Consider the following 7,153-nt stretch of genomic DNA (forward strand, 5'->3'; position numbering starts at 1 on the left):
TTTTATTGATTTCAGAGAGGAAGAGAGAGGGAGAGAAAGATAGAAACATCAGTGATGAGAGAGAATCTTTGATCGGCTGTCTCCTGCACACCCCACACTGAGAACACCCCACTGGGGACCAACCCTGCAACCCGGGCATGTGCCCTGATTGGGAATTGAACATCCTGGTTCATAGGTCGATGCTCAACCACTGAGCCATGACAGCTAGGCAAAGATAAAACTTTATCTTTAAAATGTAAAAAAAAATAAGCTAAAATGACTACTTTCCAGTAGTTTCAACAACAATACTATTATATCTGCATTAGACAATAGGCTCCTAGAAAATAGAAACCATTCCGTATCCAAATTAGTATTCCCAGTAAGTGCTTAGCATACAGTAAACACTTAATACTTATGAAGCAAGTAAACTTCATTTATTATCAGATTTTGAGAGCACTTAAGTCACCTAAGTGAACAGAACAAAGAAAGGCTTATGCAAGTAGAAATGATAGAAATCAAATAAAAGAATGACCATGAGCAACCTGACCCAGGCCCTGAGGTCACAGCCTCTGCCCATGGCTTCTGCAGGGCTGGACTGCCACTCCTCCTGCTATGATGCCTGGGCAGATCCCAGACCCTTCCATGACTGAGGGCTCTCTGCCAGGGCTCGGCCCCCTAACCAGACTCCCAACCTCGGCCCTGACTGCAGAGGAGCTGAAATACACTGACATCTACAACATTGGGGCCATGATCGCCCCTTTGCCCTTCCTGGAGGTGAAACTGGGCAAGAAGCCTCAACCTGTGAAAAGTGAACTAGCCGAGGAAGAGAAGCTGAGGAAAAGGCGCTGGGAAAAGAACAAAGTGGCGGCAGCCTGGTGCTGGAACAAGAAGGAGCGGAAGGACTTTCTGCAGCAGGAATCTGAGTGATTGGAGCTCATGAATGCAGAGCTGAAAACCCAGACGGAGGAGCTGAAGCAGGAGCAGCAGCAACTCATCCTGATGCTCAACCAGCATTGCTCCACCTGCATCGTCAGGACTGACAGCGTTAAGACCCCCGACTCAGAAGGCAACCCACTGCTGGAGCAGCTAGAGAAGAAGTGACCATCGGCTGGGAGGAGGAAGAGAAGGAGGAGGAGATGAGGAAAGGGAAGAGGAGGGTCCCAGAGGGCTCTTCCTTGCTGCATGAAAAACTCTTCAATGGGGCTCAGCACAGCCAGCATCGACCAGGCTTTTTTGTGAAACTCAGATCAGCCACACCAGGGGAAGAAACCCAGGCTGATGAAACCCAGGACCAAGCGCTGAGACCAAAGTATTCCTGCCAGCAGCCAGGGGAATGAAAGCCCTGATAGGCCCAGATCTCAGGCCAGGCCTAGGGACCCTACCCGAGGGTCCCAGATTGCAAGAGGGTGCAGATCTGGTGTTCTGCCTGGGGCCAGGCTTGCAGGAGGCAGGACAGAAGCTCTGGGCCGGAGAGACGCCCAAACTGGCAGCTGTTGGCACTTCTCCATCTCTCTGCCAAGGAACCCACCCAAAGGACCTCTGAGCAGCCAGGAAAAGCCATGAGCTGCCACCAAAATTAGGCTGAGGATGAAACTCAGAGTGAAACTGCAATCTGCCTGCCCCCCAGCCCTGACCCTGACCCTGACCCTGACCCTGATCCTGGTGCAAGGCTGGAGAAGGGCACAGTGCCAGGCCCTACTGTACCCACCCACCATGGTCCAGCTCAGTTCTGCCCGGAGTGGCAGCCGGGGTGCACCCTCACCAGCCCTGCTGGAGTTGCTGTGGGCATGAGGCATGGGCACCCTTCCAAAGCACATACTTACTGAATGTTTACAGAGTGGCTGTCCTGGCAGGGCTTTCAACTGCACATGTTTTTTTTAACATTTTTGAAAAATATATTTTACAAAAAAAAAGATTTTATACAAGCAATATATACATGGATTTCTATAATCACTCAATGTGATCCAGTATAAATATGCTGTTTTGTTTGTTATGAACAGATATTCAGCAGTTATGGCCATTGCGTGTAACTTCTAAATACTGTAGTCTCTGGGTGTTGGGGGTGGCAGGGGTGGGGTGTGGTGCATTTCCATCCTGGTAAACCTTTCATAGTACTCAGTTCTGTATAGCTCAGTAAACATTACACTTACTTTAAAAATAAAAAAGAAAGAGGGAGGCCCAGGCTACCCAGCCGGGGGCACTACAGTGGGTGGCCAGGGCCTCCCTCTGCAGGGTGATCGATCTGGTGGCCTCTGCCATCGATCGCCCCACAGAGGGAGACCGAGGCCACCAGCCAGCGATGCTGTGGCGGGTGTGTGGGGCCGGCCAGCGATTGCCCCGCAGAGGGAGGCCCAGGCCAGACAAGCGATCTCATCCCATGCCTGTGGCCTGCAGAGGGAGGCCACTGGTGGTGGTGGTGGTGGTGGTGGGGAGGGCAGCACTGCATAGATGACAAGCAGTGGCAGTGGCGGGGTCAGAGCCAGCTGCCAGCAGCCAGGGGAATGAAAGCCCTGATAGGTCCAGGTCTCAGGCTAGGCCTAGGGACCCTACCCGAGGGTCCCGGATTGCTAGAGGGTGCAGGCTGGGCTGAAGGACCCCCTCAAGTGCACGAATTTTCATGCACTGGGCCTCTAGTAAGACAATAAAACAATTTGCTGCTCTTTGTAAGCTAGTGATAAGAATGTGTATTTAAAACATAAGAATTTTGAGGGAATGTCAATATTTTTTATCCAGAAACACTATTAAGAAAGATTTCTGATATCCTTGATGCCAATTTACCTTTTTAAGCGCAGATTTACTGAAGCTAACAGCATAATATAGAATCTGAGACAGTCTGTGAGAGAAAAGGTTAATTTGACATTACAAAACTTGCTAACAAAAATAACAAGTAGCCATAGCAAAAGTGAAAGTATCAGCTACTATCATTTTACTATGTGCAAGAAACTGTGATAAGAGTTTTATATGCATTGTTTATTTGATCAAATTATTCCTACCTCACAAATGAATAGGCTTAGATAATTAATTTGCCCAAGATCACACTGGTATGCAATAGTCATTTTTTCTCCTAAAACAAAAAATAAGAAACATAAAGGATCATGGGGAATTATCAAAATTGAGAGTATAATCTCATTAATACCAGACAACTTGATCATTTATTTTCTACCTCTGACTTGTTTTTTGTTTGTTTTTTTTACATGTTATTACATAACATTTATTTTGGAGTTTATTTGACTTGAGATCACATCTGGATGATACCATGCTTCTGAAAATCTGTAATTCTATATAGTTGTGTACTTCAACCATTCATAGTTGATTTCTCCAATTAAAGATTCCATTTTCTTTTTTCAGTTATAATTTCCTTAAGAGTAAAAAGTTGCCTTTTATTTTCTTTGTGATTAAATTGTGATTGTCCAATAAAGGTTTCCAAAATGGTTAGATAATGCTAACCATTTATCACAAAAATTATACAAATGAGGTTATCCATTTTATTGACAGCTAAATACCCTGAAAAAGCAGCCTAATATGTTGCTTTGTACAATCTCAAAAAGCAAGAAATCTGCAAATTATTTTCTTATGTTAATCCAATAAAGGACTCTATAAAGTGATACATTTGTCACTGATTTTAAAGTAATATTTCAGTTAGTATTTTGATGATCACAGAAAATACTATCCCAGATTTTAATCTGCCTAGGTTTTCTTTCTGTATGCTCTATTTTCATTATTTGAAACTCATCCCATGATCAGTTGACATAGTGATAGAGTGCTCTCCATGTACAAGCAAAACAGATCCTCTCCCTGCTCTCTGAGGACTTTACATTTTCTGTAAATCTCACCTGTAGAACCATGTAGCCATATATACCTAAGCATCTAACCAATCTTCAACTTACAAATGAGTTTCATCTAAGCCAGTTTATAAATCAGTTGTTTGGAACCAAGGAGGCATTTTACCATGAAAATAAGGTTAAAAAGAATGGCTCAGAGCAGTTTGAAACAAATACTAGCGCAAGCATTATTGGATGAAGATGCATGTCAGACTCAAAAACAACTTGCAGAAAGATTAAACATTGCTCAGCAAACACTTTCTGATTGTTTACAAGCAATGGGAAAGATTTTAAAGGAAGGAAAACAGGTGCCACATCAACTGAACAAAAGATAAATGGAAAGCCAGAAAGTCGTCAGTAAAATGTTGCTTCAAAGGCACGAAAGGAAGTCTTTTTTGCATCGAATTGTGACTGGCGATGAAAAGTGAATTTATTTTTAGAATCCCAAATGCACAAAATCATGGGTTGATCCAGGTCAACCATCAACATCGACTGCAAGGCCACATTGCTTCAGAAAGACGACAATGCTCTGTGTTTGGTGGGATCAGGAAGGTGTGGTGTATTATGAGCTTCTAAAACCAGGTGAAACCGTTAATACTGATCACTACTGACAACAAATAATCAATTTGAACCATGCTTTTATCGTGAAATGACCAGAATGTGCCAGAAGACATGGCAAAGTAATTTTGTTTCATGATGATGCACCATCACACACTTCAAAACCTGTTAAAGACATGTTAAAAGATCGTGCCTGGGAAGTATTAACCCACCCGCTGTATTCACCAGACCTTGCTCCAGATTACCACTTGTTCCTATCGATGGCACACGCACTTTCTGAGCAGCACTTCAAAACATAGGAAGAAGTGGAAAATTGGGTCTCTGAATGGTTTGCCTCAAAACAACAAAAGTTCTATTGCGATGGTATCCACAAATTACCTGAAAGATGGGGAAAATGTGTAGCTAGCGATGGATATTACTTTGAATAAAGCACTTTTGATGTTTCTCTTGAAATTATCGTGTTTTCTTTGATTACAAAATCTGCATTATTAACCGATACACCTAGTATAATATGGCTATTATATGCCTGCACTACTCTATAAGTCGACAGTAAAATCTAACTATGCTTCACAACGCTTCCTAGGGAGAAATTGTTTTTCATGTTCTAAGTTGGAACAATAGAAAAATTTTTCTACTTTTGGCCTCTAGGAATCCCAATGAATTCTTCCACCAAAGAGAGGTAGGGGAGAGGCTCCAGCAATAATCAGTGGCAGTGTGGGAGTCAGGGAAACCTGCTTCCAGTGCTTCATCAAAAGACAGACAGTCCTATAGAAAGAGCTGAGGGCAGAGAAAGGACCAAGATCCAACAGTGATCATTGTCTGGGTAGTATCAAAGTATACCTCTAAATACTCCCACAAAAAATACTACCTCTCTCTGACCAATAAATGTGTACAGTAATAACGTGTGTGTGTGTGTGTGTGTGTGTGTGTGTGTGTGTGTGTGTGAGATGAAGGTAGATGGTAGGTGACTGTCAATGCAACTCATGCTGTCATAGCAGGGACAGTAAAACCAAAGCCCCAAGAGTTATTATACCCACAAGATATGCCCCAACCATCCAGTGGTATGAATTTAAATTCAAATCCTCCAAAATAAACTTGAAAAGGAAGTACAAGTCTTTAATGTAACAATATATACACTGTCAATATTTTAGAGAAAAAGATGCTTTGTAAAGCATTCATGAATTCCATCATTCACTGAGTACATAATGAAAGCATTGTTGGATGGATTTACTGTACAATTAATAGAAAATCAATAGCAGTTCTACATTAAAAAGGTGTTGTTCTTCAAATACTCTACTTGGAAAAGTAAATGTGAAATATTGTAATAACTCAAATAATGTAAGATCAAAGAGCCACATATGTTCTGAGAAAAGATATATCTTTCCAGTTAAAAAATAAGGAAAGTTTTCTACCTAGGAACAAATTTAACAAAGGCTTTGAAGGACCTCTACACTGAAACTACAAGACATTATTAAAATAAATTAGGGAAGACACAAAAAATGGGAAAATATTCTGTGTATTGAAAGAATCAACATAGCTAAAATGAACAAAGCAATTTTTAGATTTAATACAATCCCCATCAAAATTCCAATGGAACAAAAAATCATCAGATTTGTACAGAACAACAAAAGACCCCAAATAGCCAAAGCAATCCTAAGAAAAAAAGAACAAAGCCAGAGGGATCACCATACCTGATTTCCAATTATACTATAAAGCATGGTATGGGCAAAAAAACATGCAGACCAATGGAACAGAATTGAGAGCCCAGAAATAAACCTACATGAATATGGGCAAATCATTCTCCACAAAGGAACCAAAAACATACAATGGAAAAAAAGAAAGCCTCTTCAAAAAATGGTGATTGAATAACTGGAAAGTCACATGCAAAAGAATAAAACTAGTCACCATACACAAAAATAAACTCAAAAGGAATCAAAGACCAAAATATAAGACTGAAAGAATAAAATACATATGAGAAAACATAGGTACTATACTTATGGACTGTTGTGTCCAGATTTCAAGATTCCCAAGAGCCCACCAGGGAGCCAGTAGGTCCAATGCAAAAGCAAAGAGTCATTTATTTCAAACCTAGGTCTGGTTCCCCCGCCCTCCTTACTGGCACAGCAGCAGGTGGCAGAGAGGGCAAGGCCTGATGGGATTGTGGGTTTTATAGTAAGGGCAGGGGTGGGGACTGTGGGCCCCGCCGATTGGCCAGGCGCGAGTTGGGTCTTGTTACACAGGATGTGGTCATCTCTATGGCGCGCACGTCCCTTGATTGTCATTGGTTAGTTTAAAGAAATCCCGGGTGTGGCCAGCAGGGGCCTGGGCTTCCGGGAAGAAGGTATTCTCCTGAGCACATGGCGGCTGCCCCAAAAATGGAGGACCCAGGGCAAGGTGGAGGGCGCAGTCCTAGCCTCCCCCAGGGCCCGGGCTCCAGGGGCCAGTCCGGTTGCCGGGGGTCCAGCAGATCGACCAGTTCCAGCCCAGACAGGAAGTCCACGTCCTCCGTCTCATCCCCGGGGGCGCCGGCGATCACCTCCTCCTCCATCTCCTCGGGCGAGGGCACGCGCCCCGCCCCGCGCCGCTGCCGCTGCCGCGTGGGTCCAGTCCGGGAGCGGCGGGCGGGTGGGCTCCCGCCGTGGGCTGGGGAGTTGGTGCCCGAGGCCGCCAGCAGCGTGGTCAGGCTGTGCCTCATGGGGCCCAGCTGCCGGCCCACGTAGGCCCCGCGACGACTCGCCCTTTCATGGACCTTGGCTTTAGAGAGGACTTTATGCATTTGACCTCAAGAGCAAAAA

At 44.0% G+C, this 7,153-nt stretch overlaps 1 pseudogene; it reads left to right on the forward strand.

The window, feature by feature from the left end:
* The first annotated feature begins 312 nt into the window (after window positions 1–312).
* Window positions 313–1,949, forward strand: LOC118651630 (annotated as a pseudogene).
* Window positions 1,950–7,153: the final 5,204 nt, after the last annotated feature.

This window comes from Myotis myotis, unplaced genomic scaffold (genome assembly GCF_014108235.1).
Source record: "Myotis myotis isolate mMyoMyo1 unplaced genomic scaffold, mMyoMyo1.p scaffold_m19_p_3, whole genome shotgun sequence".
Classification (NCBI taxonomy): Eukaryota; Metazoa; Chordata; class Mammalia; order Chiroptera; family Vespertilionidae; genus Myotis; species Myotis myotis.